The sequence below is a fragment of the Lissotriton helveticus genome, chromosome 8 (assembly GCF_964261635.1).
Source record: "Lissotriton helveticus chromosome 8, aLisHel1.1, whole genome shotgun sequence".
Taxonomy (NCBI): Eukaryota; Metazoa; Chordata; class Amphibia; order Caudata; family Salamandridae; genus Lissotriton; species Lissotriton helveticus.
In genome coordinates, this window is record NC_136069.1 from 478,350,720 (window position 1) to 478,371,414 (window position 20,695).

Genomic DNA, 20,695 nt, shown 5'->3' on the forward strand with positions numbered 1-20,695 from the left:
TAGGCTTCTCAGTCAGCAAGACAACGGGGCATGCTCACCTAACCAGAAGGTGTCAGTTAGATAAGGATCGATAGCGGTAATGTTGTAGTAAGCACTAGACTAGAGAGAACCTCCAGCGTATACAGGACCGATTCCATGCGGTCCGAAGTTAATGCGGGAGGGGGGCGGGCGTACTACTTACATATTGTTTGGACGCTCCCTACCGGAAACCAAACTGTCTCGCCTCCCGGCTCGCGGTTGCTGTTCTTGCCAGAGCCGGAGGAGAGCAATGTTTATTTCCGTGTTGTGCGTGACGCTCCTGACGTCACGACCGGAAACAATTCCAATCCTGGCTACGTGGATGTCGGGAATAGTAGTTTCAAAACCCCGTTTGCGGGCTGAATGACAGGGGGGTCAATCATATAAACTGCAGTTTATTGGGACATATATATCGTTTTGTATGGAGGTATTGACGTCTATGCTATGATTATGCTATAGCACTAATTACTTGCATTATGATGTAATAATCGTGATGCTTACCAATATAAACCGTATTCACAGTTATATTATGGAATGCTTCTTGTTGTGTAGAACCATGTCGCAGGGGCATATTTGTATCGTGATAAAGTGTGATATCGTCAAGATACATTAGAGAATGTGGCACACTGTATAAAAATATATGCCAAGGGAAATTCTCACTTATCACATTTGTTATTTGTGCTGGACTTAATTCATAAATTAAAGATTGTGGCACAATTTATAGAAATATATGCCATGTGGAATTCACACTTTTTGCATTTACCATGACCATTTGTACTGGGCTTAATTAATAAGCAGTTTGTAATCAGTTGGATTAAGATGATAAGTTCTTATTGTATTGATGATACCGTTATCAGCAGTACTGTGATCAACAAATAGTAGGGAGCATAGTTAGTAAGGATAGGCAAATCAGGAGACTTTGTATTGCAGACTTAACTGCGAACCGTCTGTATTGTTCAATATACAGTTTGTTTCATTTAGTGTTGACACCAAAGAGATCCATAGTATCCTTAATTCTTAGTCTTTTGCTGTACTACTAGAATGGAAGTTAGTGGGTCTATCTAACCATAGTATCATTTTCTCAATTGTGCCCATGGTATGGAGTCATTAAGGCCCGTGATGTGAGTTTTGAGACGATAGACCCAGCACTGTTCTTTCTCTAGTAGCATTTTTTGAAGGTTATTGCCCGGCTTAATTTTCTCGATCACCGTCCATTTTATATCTGTGTCCTTATGATGTTTCTCAACATAATGAGCTGTAAGTCTGGTAGCGGTGATTGCCCTCCTTATTGTGCTCCGGTGTTCACTAATGCGTGTCTTTATCTTTCGGGAGGTCATTTCCACATAGGACAATTGACATGGACATTTGATCAAGTAAACAACTGCTTCTGAATTACAATTTGTGTGACATCTTTGTTCCCAAGGTGTATTTAAGCCAATATCCAGTTGTGTAGTGTGTTCAGTAAATTCACATGCCACACATGTCCCACACGGATAATGTCCCATCACTGGAGTGGTATTCCAAAGAGTCGTTTGTGTATTTATTGTTGGTTTAAAGCTATTAGTATGTACAAGTGAATCTTTAAGACTCTTATTTCTTTTAAATGAAAACATCGGTTTCTCATATTCCAGGTTATTGGATGTCAAGATGTTCCATTTTTTATTTATGATCTTTTTGATCTGCTTCGAGGAGGAATTAAATGTGGTTACACATATTAGTTGTTGTGGTTCAGTTCTCTCATTGGTTTCGAGTAGGGACTCCCTCGGTGTGTTCCGTGCTCGCTTCCTGGCATTTTCAATTATCCTTGTAGGATATTTTTTCTCTTTCAATTTACTTGTCAAAATATCTGCCTCCTTCTTGAAATCCTTGGTGACAGAAAAATTTCTTCGAATTCGCAGGAATTGGCCCACGGGTAAATTTTCTCTTAGGCTCCTAGGATATGCACTATCAAACCGTAAGAGACTGTTCTTATCAGTGGGCTTGGTGTACAATGAGCTAGACAAATTCCCATCTCTTGCTATGATGTTTATGTCTAGGAATGGTATCGTTTGTCTGTTATAGTTCATTGTGAACCAAAGGTAGGGGTTGAGATGATTTATCCATTGTTCGAAATTCTTTAGGATTGTCTCATCGCCCTTCCATATCAATAGGATATCATCTATGTACCTGTACCACCTACAGATGTTATTTGTGTAGGGGTTGGGTGCCCAGATGTTCTGATTTTCAAAGTGGCTCATGTACAGGCACGCGAGACTGGGGGCAAAAGTACTGCCCATAGAAGTACCATGGACTTGCAAGTACATTTGATCTTCGAATTTGAAAAAGTTTTATGTCAGTGCGAGTCTAATGAGGTAGACTATCCAATCGACTGGGGCTGACCATTCCCAATTTTCACTCTGGAGTAAGTTTTGAATCACTTCTATACTCTCAGTTTGTGGAATGCTTGTATATAATGCCTCCACATCCAGGCTTACCAAAATGTGTTGGTCAGGGTCGAATTCAATGTCCATGATCAGATTTAATAGATGTTTTGTATCTTGTACATAGGATCTAATGTGTTTAACCAAGGGGCGTAGAAACCAATCTGTATATTGCGAGAGAGGTTCCAAAATCGATCCACAACCAGACGCAATGGGTCTGCCAGGTGGAGGTGTTTTTCCTTTGTGGATCTTGGGGATCGTATAGAACATCGAGGTCCTTGGTTCTTGTTGGTTAAGGTAATTATGCTCTTTTTTGGAAATCCACCCCCTTTCCAAAGCGTCCAATGTTGCTGTGTGGATGGTTTTTCTCAGTCTTTCAGTTGGATCTCTGCTGATCCTCTGGTAGAATTTGTCATCTTGTAGAAGGGAGAGGCATGCGGTTTTGTATGCTTTTCTATCCTGTATTACCGTGGCCCCGCCCTTATCAGCAGGCTTAATAGTAATAGCTGCATTTTTCTTTAAGCCTTCTAGTGCTATTCTTTCTTTTCTACTCAAATTGTTGTATCCTGTGGTATTCTGCGGTAGCGATTCAATTTCCTTTACTACTGCTTCCTCAAAGGCTAGAACTTCAGGTGGCATGAGGTTCGTTGGTGGTATAAATGTTGACTTATTCTTTAAGTCTGTATAATTGCCCTCAGTGATGGTTGCATCTTTGTCTTTGAAGAAGGTTTTCAATCTAATTTTACGGAAGAACTCTCCCAATTAACATCTTAGATTGAATTTATCAAGGGGTGTCGTGGGAACAAAGCCCAGGCCTTTCTCCAGTACTTTAACCTCATCTTCTGTCAGGACAATTTTAGAGAGGTTAACAATTATTCCCTCATTCCGCTCGGTCCTGGTTGAGGTTGGCCCTTCGTCGTACTCCTCGTGTTGGGTGTAGTTTTCTCTGTTTGGGCCCATGTGACTCTGCTGTTGGTGTTGTTTCCCCCTCTGCCTCGTCTGCCTCTTCTTCCGCCCTGTGATAAAAAATGATTGTAATTGGGTTGGAAGTAAGGACCCATAGGGTATTGTGGTGGTCCATTAAAAGGTCCCGGGGCAAAAGGTACTGGCCACTGATACATCTGTGGTGGGCCTTAACTCTGATTATATCCACCTCTACGAGGACGTCTTTGTTTCTGATTCCAATTCTTTTTAGAACCATCGCTAGAATAGCCACCTTGGTCCGAATTGATGGAACCTGAATCGCTACATCCAGTGGATCCTGCATCAGATAGTTGTTCACCTTGATAGTCATCTTTGATGTACGGATATACCTTTTCATGACTGAATTTTTTTAAGTCTTTTTGCAATTTGGAGATTTTGCTTTGCATAAGGAAGTCTTTATGTTCTGTTATCTCTTTATTGACTTCCTCTAGTTTCTTCTTGTAGATGGTCAATTTTATTTCTGTAAGGAGGTGGTCTTCACTTGTCTTGATCTTAATTAGCATAGCTTCCGACAGGCGTTTGGCTGTATTGATGATTAAAATGAGCCAATCTCGTGAGCAACGCCAGGCTATTAGTGACCACTCTTTTTTAAACAGTGAATCATCCAAAAAGATCCTCGGGGCATTGGAGACCAACAAGCCTGTTGGTGCTGCATTCCCCCTTAAATATTCTGTCATTATTGCTCCATGAAGAAGGATGCGCATTTGATTGCGCTTCAACTCCCTCAGTTCATCCCAATTTTGTGCTTGGGTTAGACTCTGGTTGATATTCGTGTCTGATAATAATGATGGACCAGCCAAAATTGCTGAGGCATCATCGTCCGTATATCCTATGCCCATTAGATCGGCCATGGCACTACTCGGTCGTGTGTGTTGAATGTGACTAAAAACTGCAAGAAACCACTAGTACTGGTAATACTTCAACTTCAAGAGGTTCGTAGCACTGTACTAGACAGGGCTGAGAGAAACCCACAGCTGTGCGCTGCTCAAAAGTTGAACAAAAATGGGCCTCTGTTAACTTAATCCAGAGGTCCTAATGGATATGAGAGGGTATATGGAGTATGTCCTCCCTAACAAATACTTTATAACAACAAATACTCCAAAGGAGACCTACTCTGAGACCCACTGGATCAATGTAGGTAAAAAACCTATGAATAGGGTGAGATTAAACATAAACTCCCTAGGGATGTGTATGATATGCTACCCATATCTATGTAATGGGAGGGGGCAACACTAGTTGTTTTTAGTTACCCTCACACACCCTAGTGGTGTCATGCTTCATCATCGGGTCACCCAGACTCCTATAGGTCGGGGTGGGCTCAACCACAGTGTTGGGAAGCTCTTGTGATAGTGAAGGCAAATGGATATAAATAAAATACCTCAATCAGACCCCAGGTATCCTTTTATTCATGGGTCTGGTTGGGTTATTAAAAATGAAGTAAAAATGGGTCTTACAAGGATTTTTATGGTCCTATGACCCTAGTGATGTGCCGACATGTTTCAGTCCTAAGGTGGCCATAAAGGTCCCGGACTTTCTTCAGGGCAAGAATAAGTTACCCCCTTAAGTGTGGGGATATTAAAGTGGGGGAATCCCCTACTCTATTAATGTAGCGAGGGAAGAGTAGCTTCTCCTCGTGTTAATGTATTGATAGTGTTATGAGATGCCAGGCTCCATCTGCGGAAAATATGGCAGAAAACATATTATCAGATATAGACATTCTCCATATTATTATGTAAATTCCCACACGTGGAACACTGACTTCACAGTGAACATGCTAGTCTAGTGGAGACCAAAAGTACTCTCATTCTATGTCACTAAATCTTTTATATAGTGGCATTTCCAAGTGGTGACACCCAATGATTAGTGTCAAATATCACACGCTATTATATTCAAAGGATGTGACATTGTGAAGTGAAATACCAAAACAGTGGTCGTAGTCTCAATTGCAGTAAAAATTCCATAAAATCACACACATACATGTTCAAAACACTGTTTTGGTATTTCACTTCACAATTTTATAAAAGGTTTGGATGTCTTTGTAGGGACATATGCCTGTGGCGCCTTCCATTCAGACCAAGGTCCGGCTTTTGCCTTTAAAGCTTACCGTGATTCAATGAAATTGAAAGGGGTACCGGCGCATTTCTCGTCTCTATATCGACCCGAGGGCAATTCAGTTGTGGAGCGGATGAACTGTGACTTAAAGCAATCTTTAACAGCAAGGGTATTAGGTACACGCCGGGGCTGGTTAACTCATCTTTATGGGGTTCAACGTGCACTCAGTAATCTCCCTCAAAGATCTCTAGGTGGGTGGACCCCATACGAAATGCTCTTTGGCATTAAAATGTTTATGCCAGACCTTGACTGTCTAGACGCTGCGGCGGCTGCCCAACATTTGACATAGATAACCATTGTGCTATGTTACAAGATACACAAAAGAATTGAGATTCTCTTGCAAAATCCCATTTGCCGTTGCCGACGGAGACAGCAGTCCTAGTCCTTGTTTCTGGTTGGCTTCCTAAAGTTGGAGATCTGGTCTGGGAAAAAATGGCAAACAAGAAACAATTTGGCCCCCCCTACTGTGCTCGGTCTTGGTCCTTGGTATGAACTGTAATTTTACCTCCACTACCTGGATGCAAAGAAAATCGATTCATTTCTGTTGAACATGTCAAGCTACACCATATGTCAGATACTCAATAGTTTGCCTCGAACCATCCAGGATGTGTCCCTTTAGTAAATGAGTTCTGTTTCTCCGATTTCTCCCCGTTGTTCAGAGGGGGAAATAGAGTCTTCAATTGATTTATTGCCTGTCTTGCCTTCAATGTTAACTAATTTGGAACATGAGTACAATTCTCCACCTGTTGAACATGCAGTCGATATCCCAGAAGCTACATTATGTCCATCTTCTAATTCAGAACAGCCTCTTTAGTTTCAGCTCAGTTCCAGTGGTTACTATATGGATAAAGATAATTTCTCCTCAGATACAACATCACTGTCTTCCTCTATCACATTGGCTCCTGCCCGGACTTGTGTTTTCATCTTGTGGTTAAAAAGAACTTCTCTGGTCCCATCATGGACATACATCTGGATCGTTCTATCAGTGGTGTTCCTCTTTATGTGGATTGGGTTAGTGACTGTCTTATTCCTTTTAATTAATGGCACAACTTGCCTGAACGCTCTGCTGTAGAACTGGTTGATGGAGACTGGCCCGCATACTTCTTCACATAAAATGAAAAGAGACCAAAGCTTTGTTAATATATCTGCAATCCCGATCACGGATGGCATTGTTTGGGACAAAGTCCCATTCGATGTATATTGTCCTACGGAGACCCTTCAAATTCTATATGTTTTTCGTGTTTCCATGGGGGGGGTGGTTTTACCTGGAATTCATTCAGATGATTGGGATGTGAGTTCTGTTAATGCGTTGTTTTCAGATTTGTAATATTATACTGTTTTTGATACAGAAGATTTATATTTAAATTCAGCCAATTATGCAGCGTTGTTTTGTTCCCAACACTATGGCCATCATTTCCTTCATAAAGCAAGTACTCAAAGATCCGACATTTAATTATACACAATGGGAACATTGCCCGACACCTGAAAAAGGGAGTTCCATCACACAGAAAAATAAATTTACATACTTAACTGGTTATAGTCCATTGGATCCGGCTTCTTATCTTTTCAAATTGAATGCCCCCATTTGAAACAAGTATATGCTTACATAAACTACGTTAATTTATTCTTTGTCCTTCAGCCCGGATCTGTCTATGAAAGGTTATGATTATTGGAAAGATAATATAGACTTAAAGTCTATCTGGGGCACTACATTTTGGCGAGTACAAGGCAGTGAATCTTTGCATTGTGCATGTTTGATAACTTCTCAATTGATTTTTTTTTAAATCAGACAGTTCAACAGACTACCTGCTTTGGCTTGGCCACTGCTAAAAATGTGTAAACCCCGTTTTTCCCTCTCTGGCTCAATATGAGACATGGCATACAAACATCACCACACCAGAGAGGAATTAACATGTATGATATGCAATGGCACTTAATTCTTCATTTCTTAACCCGGGAGGTTTGGCATTGTGCTTGTCATTTACGTTTTTTAAACGTTACACAAGGGTTTTCTCAACATTGACCTGATCCTCGTTACCCCATTCTGATACAGTTACCATGTATTCAGTCGGTAGGTTATGCCAACAATGGCTAGAACATTCCATACTATCATCAGTAAAGCACCATCTTTCCAGGCTGTCACGTGACATAGACCTTTCAGATTTTTTTTAGGTCCTAAAACCCCACAGGTTAAACGTTTTGTTTACGCGGCTTATAATTAAGGCTCCCTGTTTTCTGTTTTTGCAGAAAAAAACAGACAGAAAACCATTTTTTTTCCTGTCTGTATTTATTTGTAAATGTGGATAAAAATGTGAAATTGGGTTGTTTTAGAGTGTTTCTAAAAGCTGTCAATCATGACTGCCATGCCAATAGCTATGCAGATTGAAAGCCAACGTGATTAAAAAACATTTATGAATTTTAGTAAAGAGCCTTAAACAGCAGTAGATTTGCACAACCTTGATACTAAAATGTGTATGTTTTCTTATAACTGCATATTTTATCATCTGAGTGTGTGTATATACATCATTGAAACCTGTCCGGCGTTCAGGTTAACTGTACACATTTCAGCTTCATTTTTTCACAAAACTAAAAATAAATATGGATAAATACAGGTAAAATAAGCAAAAAATAAATATGGATAAATACAGACTGAAATGACAAAAATACAAATACCGTAAAACCGGAAGCCTTACTTATGATGAATTTTGGAAATTAACACAAATGGAGGCTGCCTTCCATTTACGCCAAACCAGTCAGGATAATTTGGAAAAAGTTCTTGCCGTAGTTGATAACAGTATCAACACACTGTCTTCTCGTATCTATATCTTAGACAATATTGTATCGTCTGTAATTGATATTGTTCCGCATGAAGTATCTACATTGTACTATGGTCAAAATCAACTTCCATCTGTTATGCAATTTGGTTGGACCTTACAGACACTTATAAATGGGAGGGTCACTTGGAATTACCTGAACGCTTGCACGTTGTTTTTGACATTTAATTTAAAAGATAAACAAAAATGATGTCTATGAAGGACACAATCTACACTATGTTACACATTGAGAAGTTAGAACAGCTACCATTTAGTGTAGCGGAAACAGATTCCACAGTATGGTTAATACATTGAGTTATTTTGTTGCCCATCTCACTGTTTAAGTTCACTGCATGCATGAAACACTATTCTGTGGGTAGATATGAACCACTTGGGAGCAGTTACATTCATCAATTGTGGTCATTACCATTTGAATTCCATTGTCAGTGTGCAGAAAAGGAAGTTTTCCTTACAGAGGATCGATTGTGACTCTACGGTCTGACACTCCTTTGTGTGTAACTAGGTAAAACTTCACGGCGCCTGCAAAGTTTCAGCACCGAATTTGGCTTGTTTTTTCAAAAGGGACCTTGGTTCCTGCTAATATTCCCACTCTTACATTGCTTTCTAACTGTAGTTATCTCATTCTTAATAATCAAAACTGCTGCAGTTTGAGGGCAGGCATCCCATTCATAGTAATGGTTTCACAACGAGTTACTTGTTGCAGCAATGTCCTGTTTCTCCGCCACACAGGAGTGTAGAAAGTTCGCTGTGACCTTCCTTTCCAACTTTGAAAACAGATTTCGATAAGCTAAGCAGACTCAAAGCGCTATTGTTTCAACAAGAGGTGGCTCTCACGTCAGCTTGTGAGACCTTTGAATTGCAGGTGGCGAGAACATTGAGTGAGAATCAATCATTGTTAAACACGAATCTCCCCCTACACTTCGGAGAATTAACACACCAAATATTTAATGCGTCTGATGCGCTGGGCCTAGCCCACTTTTTTAAAGTTGTGAGATCCGGCCTCTTTTCAGACTATTTTTGGAGTCATCGCTGCCTTTATCCATTCTATTTTTTCCAGCGTATTCAGAGGTTTTCTGCTGCTGCTCTTCCTGGTTTGTGGCGTTCTTATACTTCTCTTGCTGTTCTTCAACAGCTGCTCGATCTGTCACACGGTCCAGTCAGCTGTTCCATCAATGTATGCTGCAGATTTTTGTTGGATGCCATTGAAAGCTCTTGACATCGACTACTGGCTGACCTTCCGAAACTGTCTACTTTACCTGCATGCAACCTGTGTTCTACTGCATCCCGTGCCCTTTTCAATGGGCCCTGGACGTCTGCCTAACCACTACGTCACACGCTGCCCTGGATTATGAACTGTTGCTGGACCCGTTGATGCCCCATAACCAGGACTGTTCCTTGGGTTGTAGTGTAGTTCCTATATCCCTGATAGGCTCTGCGCATTGGAATAATATACACAATAGTTTTGACATAGGACTGAGGTCAGTATGTCTCTATCGAGTACATTAAACTTAATTACTTGTGTGTGCTAGCTAACTCAGAGGTCTCTAGAAACTTCTCGAATGAACAAGAAGGGATTCGTCTCTGACAACCGCATAACCATGACAACTTTGTTTCACCTAGAATTGGAACACGTCTCAGAATCGTGGAAACAATAGATAACAGTTTCACTCGGGGGGGGCGTGGCTAGCCAGCCAACATGGCGGATGCAAGTCTGTAGAGCTCCGTCTCACTATCCCCCAATACTCTGTTAAAGTATCCTGAAGTGTGCTCTGTGCACACCGAACAGAGGCGACCTGGCGGTGGCAGCTCCACAGCTCCGGTGAGGCAGGAATTGCAGACTCTAAGGCTGCAACACCCCGCCCGGCGGGCGCGGAGACGAGAGCGGGCTGCAGGGCGCGCTGTGGCCTGAGACGAGGCTTCTTCTCCTCGGCTGCGCCTCCTTGTTGAGAGGTGCGAATTAGGTGCTGCGAAAGTTTTGGCAGAGTGGCGCTGGACCTCGGGCGCCGAGAACGCATCCTGGACTGGGCTGACTGGGGCCCTGAAGACACAAAGGTAGTGCGCTCACTGCTCAAGATGGCGCACACGGGAGTCGGGCTGATGGGTGACACAGGGTCAACGTCCCCAGAGGCGCGGAAGTGCGGCGCAAGCTGCCCCAAGAGAGGGAGAAGGACTTAATACCCTGAGGGGTGCCCCCCACAACATTCGTGTAAAATTTGGCCATCGTGCGGTAGCAGGGAGGTGGACTTCTCCTCCCCCTCCCCCTCCTGTAGTGGAGCAGCGCGGGCGGCCGGAGCGCGCCCTTCCGCACTACAACTGCCTGGGACGAGGTGGCAGCGAGGGGGGCCCCCGCCGGCGAGAGCACTTGGACTGGCAGAGGACACGCGGGGCTCACGGGCAGAGGGGCTGGTGATTGAGATTGTGGTGGCAGAAACGGCCACAGGAAAGTACCCCCACTGAGAGCGGAGCTCGCAAGTGGCATCCCCAGGACTGAGGAACGCAAGAGGTCAGTGCTGAGGGGCGGGAGAGGGTGGACCGCACTGATCGGCACTGGTGCTGCAGCAGGGGCGTGCGGTCGCAACGCACCAGCGAATTGCACGCCTGCTGGGAGGAAGCAGTGGCTGATGGAGTACGGAGGAGCCACAAGCTAAGAAGCAATACGACGTGGGAACACACCCAGCCGCGGGGTCCCCGAGAAACAGAGGCGAACCCTACATCCGCACCCCGCCCCAGTAGAGTGCCACGTGGACAGGGGGTGCAAGAGGGAGACACTAAGCTTGGGCAGCTGGAGGGGAATGCTGACCCTCCCTTAGTGGGAACAGTTGCCTTAACAGCCGGGACGCAACAGAGCTACTGCGACACATACCCGACACAGAGACCCTCGGGAAACGCCAGTAACCCGAGGGCGTGGTGCGGAGCCTTACAACGTGAGGACGTCAGAGTGCCTGACTCCTGGCGCAGTGTAAATAGGGGTTAGTAGCATAGCAGAGCAGGCGTGTGGACTGGAAGGAGCTTTGTTTGGAGACACTCGTGCAGGCCAGTGCCTCACTTCCAGGAGCACTCGGGAACCACTGCAACGCAACAAGGTAATTTCTCATTGCCCCGGGCTCAGGCAGCGATCGGAGAGGCGACCGCAGTGGGCAGCACATCGTGGAGGACAGCAAAGTGCAGGGCAACCACAACCGGATATAACAAATGTTCACAGCACAACAACTGGCAAGGGGCCACCTACGGGACAAAGAGCAGCAAAAACTGACGAGGGCGAACGGGCATGACCCCACGCAGAGAAGTAATGGGGAGGAGTCGGACTCCAGGTCGGTCGCACTTGAATCTAAAATGGATCTGATGCTCGCAGCCGTGGAGAAGATTAATGCCACCCTAGACCAAACTAGAACTTCCCTGGAAAACCGGATTGATAAAGTTACCTCCGATTTCACGCTCTTACACGCGGACCACAGAAAACTGGCGGATAAGGTGACCGCGCAAGGCCAGGCAATTCAAGAACTCCACCCAATCACAAATAGTCATGCTGCGGTCCTGCAGGATATGATCGCCCGTATACACGCCCTTGAAGACAGAGTGGAAGATGCAGAAGGGCACTCCCGGCGCAGCAATATCTGAGTGGTGGGTCTGCCAGAGGGAAAGGAAGGGAAGAATCCTGAACAATATACGGAAGCCTGGCTCCAAGACCTCCTACCACAGGGTACCTTATTGAAACAGTACGTAGTGGAAAGAGCGCACCGTGTACCAACGCAGAGGCCCAAGTCAGGAGCGCGCCCACGACCCTTCCTGTTTAAACTCCTCAACAACAGGGACAGGGGCGGGATCCTGCGTGAAGCAAGAAAATTGGGAATGATAAAGGTTGAGGGGGCACAAATCATGCTATTACCAGACTACACAGCTTTGACGCAGAAGCGCAGGAGCAACTACATGGCCGTGAAACGCCAACTAAGGGAACTGGAGCTCCCATATTCCTTGCTCTACCCCGCCAGATTGAGGGTGGCCACAAAAGACGGGGCCCTTTTTTTCGGGACACCAGCGGAAGCATGGGACTGGCTGGAGGAATCTGGCCAGTGGTCGGGCACCAGGCCATTGGACGCAGAAGGGGAGGAGTCAGGATACCAGAAAAGCAGACGACGCAGAAGGCAACGACAACAATGGCGAACAAAGTCGACCACAGCGGCTCCGAGCCCAGACAACATGACAGTGGAGCGACAGAATTCAGTGGCAGCAGTCTTGATCCTGAGCACTTCGCCCAGTGAAGGGACATCAATCCATCATGAACGGGACACGATAATGGTCAGTGGTCCATCCTCACCGTCTCTTGATCTGTCAGAAGACACTGACCTACCGGTGGTCATCCCCCAGACAGCAGACGAGATCATAGGATGAAACAGGCTGACACTGACCTGCACCCTGTCTAGGGTGATTCACGCAAGTAACATCATGCATATGTATTTCGCAGGTCCCTCGACAGGATTGAGAGTTGTGGGGGTGCTAGGCTGGCGCGAAATGCAGGTTCACTGAACTTTCGGCGGGGTCCACGACACCACTGATCCAGGCACAGATCTACGTGTTCACGCACTGACATGCCCTGCCAAGACGCCCTACTGCCCCCAGACCATACTCAGCGGGATTTGCTAGACGGCACACCTCATACAATGCTAAAGGGGGGGACAGAGGTAGCCAAATCCCACCCAGGCACACACCCCTTAGGTAGCATATTGACCTAACATATATCAATGATTGTTTATAAAGGTTTGGACGGACCTGCACCCGGGTTCGCCCTCACGGTTATGTTGTTTACAGTTCAGTTATGGTTTCTTTTGCACCGGACCGGTACAGCACAGGGAAATCATGTCATCCACATGCACCGCCAGGACCCCCTACACACATACCCCCTGACCCCTAACCCATGTAATGACGCGCATTGACATACTGACTTGGAACATCCAGGGCATGCACACACCTGCGCGGCGCTACTCCGTCTTCTCATACCTGCAAAGACATCACGTTGGGATAGCGCTACTGCAGGAGACCCACATCACGCAAACGGAACTTGACCGGCTGCGCCGACGATGGAGGGGGCAAATTTATGGCACCATATATTCGGCACACGCGAGGGGCACACTCATTTGGGTGAGAGCCGGCACACCGTTTACATGCACTAAAGTGGAAGTAGATCCCAATGGTAGATACACATTAGCACATGGGACTATTAATGGCCAGGCTATACTACTCGTCTCAATTTATGCCCTGAATGTAGACCAGGTTTCTTTCCTGACGCGCCTCTCGCTCACATTGACCCCATTTGCGGGACTTCCTTTGCTGCTGGGCGGCGACTACAACTCGGTGCTAGATGTACACATGGACAGATCCTTTCCTCCACTTAACAGGACAACAGCAGTGTTCAATGCCCTGGCTCTAAACGATTGGCTCACATGTTGGGCGCTGATAGATCTATGGCGCACACACCACCCCACTGACCGCGTTTACTCATACTACTCGGTGGTGCACGATCTACACGTACGGTTGGACAGAGTGGTGGATTCTTCTTCACTACTCCCTCTCATACACGGGTCGGAATATTTGGGAAGGACCCACTCTGACCATAACCCCCTAAAAATTCAGTTCGGCTGGGACGCTGGCCGTCCCCCGGTGACCACGTGCCGCTTACAGCCTACAGCGCTGGAAGACCCCGAATTCCGCTCGGACAGCCATTTTGGCATATTTTGACCAAAATGAAGGTACAACGAGCAGCAAATTGGTAGAGTGGGAGGCGCTAAAGGTCGTGGTCCGGGGTCATTGTCTGGGTTCCACGTGGAACATCCAGAGACAATTATCCTCCTCATTAGCCAAGATAGAATCTCAATTGCTACAATACGAACGCGAGGGAGAGAAGGAAGTAGAGCATGCTGACAGACTGGGGAGGCTTAGGGCGCAGCACGCTGACCTGCTTGAGCGATTCCGATGCCACAATTACACGGCACACACGGCGCGAACACACGCCATGGCAGATAGACCGGGCCACTTATTGGCATGGCTACTACGGCAAGAGAATGCTCATACTCCCATTGGGGCCATTCGCACTCCAGATGGCAACCTGGTGTACACCCAACACAAAATCCTACACGGCTTTCACAGACCACTACACTCGGCTATATCAATCCGTGACCCAATGCACTACGCATGACATCGAGAGATTCTTGGAGCAGGTCCAGCTACCCGTAGCCGTTGGAGAATACGCAGAGTCCTTGGGGGACCCCCTCACCCTAGACGAAATCGGGGAGGCGATTGGGTCAATGGCGTTCGGCAAAACGCCGGGGCCTGACGGCCTGCCAGCTAAATATTACAAAGCCAACAGAGAGTATCTGCTGCAACACTTGCACACTCTATATAGGGAGGTGGTGGAGGAAGATAGATTGCCCCCCTCAATGCGTAAGGCGTATCTGGTGTCCTTGTTGAAGCCGGGCAGAGATCCCACCGCTCTGGGGTCCTACAGGCCTTTGGCACTACTCAATGTAGATTATAAGATTCTAGCCAAAGTCTTGGTGGAGCGCCTGGCTTTAGTGGTCCCCGATCTGATGCACACTAACCAAAATGGATTTGTGCCCAAAAGGAGCACATCCCTCAACTTACGGGGATTCTTCAGGGTGGCGTCAGTTGGTGCGAGGATCTGGCCTAAGTCGGGATGTCTTATACTGGACCTGGAAAAGGCATTTGACTGCTTGGAATGGAACTATCTGGCGGTAGTGCTGCAGAGATACGGTCTGGATCAAGGTTTCCTGCAGTTAGTTAGCCTCCTGTACAGGGGACCTACGGTCAGGGTAAGATTAGGGCCCTACATCTCAGACACGGTGCCGATAGGCAGGGGAACCAGACAGGGTTGCCAGCTATCACCCCTATTATTTGCGCTTGCTATCGAGCCCCTCGCGGCAATACTGCAAACGTCACTCAGCAGAAGCATTCAATTAGGAGATGCAATCCATAGAGTCCCCCTATATGGGGATGACCTATTGGTCTACGTGCAAGACATTGAGCGTATACCGGATCAGCTGGAGTGCATCCTTGGAGATTTTGCTGCTGTCTCGGGGTTCTGTGTGAATGCAGGCAAGTCCTGCATATATGCGTTTGTGGAAGGGAACCAGGACCCGGAATATACCCTCAACGGCACTAGGGTGCAATGGCAGGCACACACCTTCCGCTATCTGGGAGTTCAAATATACCGCCAACCGTCAGATCTGATAGATCGAAATCTGGGGAGAGCGATAACGGCGATCAGATCGCAGGTGAAATTTTGGTCTGCGCTACCACTAACAATCACAGGCAGGGTTGGGCTGTCTAAGATGGTGATCCTCCCCAGACTCGTATATTACTTCACTAACTTACCTCTATATATCCCAGCAGCATTCTTTACTCCACTTACCAAACTGCCCAGAGACTTCATTTGGGCGAACTCACGGCACAGGCTGTCCCTGCCGAAATTGTACTTGCCCGCGGATCAAGAGGGACTCGCAGTGCCCTGCCTGGAGCACTACTACCTGGCAGCGCAGCTGCAGTGGATAGCTCGGTGGCTGGCGGACAGGGGACGTGATGATACGGCATCCGTGCAACCCCCATACACCCTGGAACAAATAACCAGCCTATTCCACCCGGCCAATAAAACAGTAGCGCCTACACCTCTCCTCCTTGCAGTAGCGCACAAATGCTACCATACTAGCTTGTACCTCACCAGGACACTGACACCCTATGCACCAGCGCTATCACTAGTGGGTTCACCTAGTGGGATGGGAGTACTCACATAGCCGAGGCTCGCGGACCGGAGCGAGGCGGGCATACAAACCTTAGGGGACCTATACCGCGATGGGGCGCTACTGCCATATGACACCCTAATCGGGGAGGAAAACCTGCCACCGGGACAATTCCTCATGCACAGATTGCTGATTGCAACACTTACGGCCAAATGGGGGGACCTGACGGTAGAACCCAAGCAACACCTTGTCATACAATATTTGCACGTTATGGGTAGAGGCCGACACCTAGTCCGCTGGTTTGCAGCAGCATTCTGGACACACACGCCAATTAGCCTGACATCCCTCAAACAAAAGTGGGAGGTAGATCTGGGGCGCAAGCTGAGAGACAAAGAGTGAGACCGAATACTGCAGAGCCCAATACGCATACCCAGGAACATGAGGTTTCGACAAATACAATTATTCATCGTACACAGGGCATACCTCACACCCGACCTAATTAATAGATACTTCCATCGGGAGGACGCAATTTGCCCTAGATTTGCTGAGCAGGGGGTGGGGCTTCTACATATGCTTTGGAACTGTTGTAGACTCCACACATACTGGCAGGACATCAGCACGCAGCTGCACGAGTGTACCGGCCGGGACATACCTTTTGACTGGCCCACATACCTTTTACACCACTTCCACAGAACCGCGGCCACAAAAGTGACATCTAGGTTCCTGGACCTGGGCATTGTGGTGGCCGAACGACTCCTCACTAAGCACTGGAAGGCCCAGGACCCACCACATACGCAGGCATGGAGGCACTCCCTCTCCGCATGGGTCAAAGTGGAGGGAATCGCCATTAAAAGGGAGGAAACACTAGGCCTGCGGAAAGAGCCCATACCAGCCCACTGGGAGGGACTACTCCTCACCTTACAACAGTTAGAGGGCAGAACGCTCACTGGACAGCACACATGTGAGGCAAATACACCTGAAGACACTGACATGAACCAGGATGGGATGACCCGTGCTGTTTCATGCACAAGCTAATGGCAACTGATGCGGCCGTCAGGCACGGCCACACGGCGTGTATGTACTGGGGGGATCCAACATAGTGGGGATAGTGTCTTGTCATGGAGGGAGGAATGGCGTGCATGCTTCACAAGGACTGATACATCATCACCGGTCAAAGTTATTGTTATCGGGAGGGGGGGTTTCTTCCCCCTTCAGGTTTAGTTGTACCCAAGTTTAATATCTGTGTCAATGTGCAGAAGGCAGTCCAGAAGGGAACTCTAAACGCGTGACTGCGGAAAAGGGACAATTACTGAACTGAAGTCATGTTATTCTGGAAACGGTACATTCATGTAAGAGATGCATGCTGTAGAAGAGTGTATACTGTCCAATTGTCTTGTATAACATGGTTTCTGAGAATGTTGGAAAAACTAAAATTAATAAACAGATTTAAACCAACCAAAAAAAATAGATAACAGTTTCACTCAGTCAATCGTGCATGCTTCATTTTTACAGAGTTACACAGAAATAGAGAGACGGGCGTTCCAATAAAAAGGGTTTATTGAACAGTCTTATTTCTCGTGCAAGAGATATGAGCTGCTACAATCGTAAGATAGAATACAAAGTATAATACGTACAGCGTTAGCAGTAAGATAAAATAATACTGCAATAGCATGGTTTGTAGCTATGACATATATTCATAAAATACATACATAACACAGGCTAAAATCTCATCTGGTGCTTCTAAATTAATTCTACCCCAGTGTACCTAACCTAAGTGTAGTACGAGGTAAGAAGTAGGTGCTGCTTAGCTATAGTCTAGTTGAACTATAGTAAGAATGGTTTTGCCAAGATTTGCCAAAAGTCCCTCTAGGTTCTAGTCTGCTACATACCTTAGAATGAGAGAGGTTGGTATCTCTTTCCGGGTCTCGATCTCTAACACCCTGCAAGGGGAGTCAGAAACACTGGAGCTGGATTCTCTACAAGGAGGATGACAGTGTCTGGTCAGTGTGTCAGGAGGGGACTTGACTTCCTTCTGAACTTGCCATGGCAAACCGCGTCGTGCAAGTATGCAGCCGAGCTGTGCCATACCGTGGTTTGTCAGGACAAGTATTTATACCTTGAAGGTGTTTAGGAATGCCAGTATTGACGTAAAAGTCGGGCAGAGGAACGTCATGAATGAACCCCTAAGGAATAGATGCTCATGCATAATAAATGAGATCTTGAAGTAATCAATAATCCAAGCAAGGCGAAGTCCTAAAGGCTTAAGAGTCTGGTTTTCCAAGAACTCGTTGTGACGTAGTTGGATGGATGTAGGTGACCATGCCTGTATTTGGTTTGCCTGGATAACGCCTAAATAAGGATAGGATTTCCATGCCTTAATATGGGCAATGCGAATTGTGCATATATAAGGACAGAAATTGGGAAAACCTATATACAGTATCTAAATCGACACACAACACCCACTCCAGTTTCTTATGAACGACATTACTAAATCTTAAACATGCTAAACATATCTAAAATATAGCTACACACAAAGTGCAATAAACATGTCTGAAATATATTTATAAAAATGCATTAAAACTGTTGCTGTACATAATATGCAATTGTGCTGTACGTATTAAAGCAATGTTTCATTCTAAGCATATGTAGACGTTTGAGTGCTACAGGAATGATCATAAATATATATATACATGAAGAAATGGCTCTTAAATACAGAAAAAAAGGGCCGAAACCATTTCATGTCATATTACATAAATCAATCGTTATTGACAAAGGTGACATATTGTCTCTGGAAGTAGTCAAAGAATTATGTTCTCTATGAATAGTTCTACTATAAGCAGATTATGTGCCAAAAGTGAACAATAAAAATTTCGAAAAAAAATAAATATTATAGGAAAAAAGTTCCAAAGTTAGTCCCTTGTTGGGAAAAATTGAAGGTCAAATTCAGAGTTTCTCAGTACACTGTGTCCTAGATCAAAAGTCAGTGTGTGGGCTTGGAGAAAACATGAAACCTTTTTCTGTAGACAAAAAGTAATCTACCGTTGTAGGTGAAAGTTGGAATACCTCGTTTCGAAGACTAACTGCACATTGATGTGAACCATCGCCTTCAGCATTGGAAGCATCAGTAATGTTCGTATCGGATGTTACCTGTGTGCCTGTTGACTCCTCTCATACCTCAACAGTAGCAATTTGCGTCTGTGAGATCTCAATGAATGCCGTCAACAGGTTTGGTAGCCCCTGGGAACAAAACAGAGCATGGTCCGTTACAGAGTCCAGCAGAGTATCGACATCCAGAGGCATAACTGATGGGAGTGTTAGACAGATGACTAGCATGCATTCGTCACCGCAAAGCAGGCAGCGTAGAACAGGTAAGATGCTATCTTGCCAGATTGATACAGAAAAGGGGGTGGTGATGAACAGAGTGTCTGAATTAAGCAGACCACTCTTACCCAGTCCAAAGATCAGGGCTTGATCCATCACCGTTATTTATCTCACTGCCCCATCCCAGCTCAGAACCTGGCTATATGCAAATTAGTCTGTCCCTGGCCCAGTGCATCATGGGAACAGGGCAGACCAAACTACCAAGCCAATTCTTCACCAGAAAGGAGACAAGCTACCGGGGACCGGTTTCTGGCATTTCAGCCTCTTCGGCCCGGCTTGCTTGAATCCTGATGGAGCAGTGAGAAAGGGACTCATGTCTGAGTATACCCTGCCACACCTATAGTGGCCAAAAACGATACAGAAAAGGGGGTGGTGATGAACAGAGTGTCTGAATTAAGCAGACCACTCTTACCCAGTCCAAAGATCAGGGCTTGATCCATCACCGTTATTTATCTCACTGCCCCATCCCAGCTCAGAACCTGGCTATATGCAAATTAGTCTGTCCCTGGCCCAGTGCATCATGGGAACAGGGCAGACCAAACTACCAAGCCAATTCTTCACCAGAAAGGAGACAAGCTACCGGGGACCGGTTTCTGGCATTTCAGCCTCTTCGGCCCGGCTTGCTTGAAGGATTCAAGCAAGCCGGGCCGAAGACGCCTGAAATGGCAGAAACCGGTCCCCGGAAGCTTGTTTCCTTCCCAGTGTAAGAATTGGCTTTTGTAGTCTGGTCTGCCCTGTTCCCATGATGCACTGGGCCAGGGACAGACTAATTTGCATACAGCCAGGTTCTGAAACTGGGATGGTGCAATGAGCTAAAAAACGGTGTTGGATCTAGCCCTGATCTCTTGACTGGGTGAGAGTACTCTGCTTAATTCAGAGACTCTGTCCATCACCACCCCTTGTTGTAAATAATTTTGTCCACCCTAAGCGTGGAAGGGTATACTCAGATGTGAGTCCCTTGCTCATTGCACCATCAGGATTCAAGCAAGCCGGGCCGAAGACGCCTGAAATGGCAGAAACCGGTCCCCGGAAGCTTGTTTCCTTCCCAGTGTAAGAATTGGCTTTTGTAGTCTGGTCTGCCCTGTTCCCATGATGCACTGGGCCAGGGACAGACTAATTTGCATACAGCCAGGTTCTGAAACTGGGATGGTGCAATGAGCTAAAAAACGGTGTTGGATCTAACCCTGATCTCTTGACT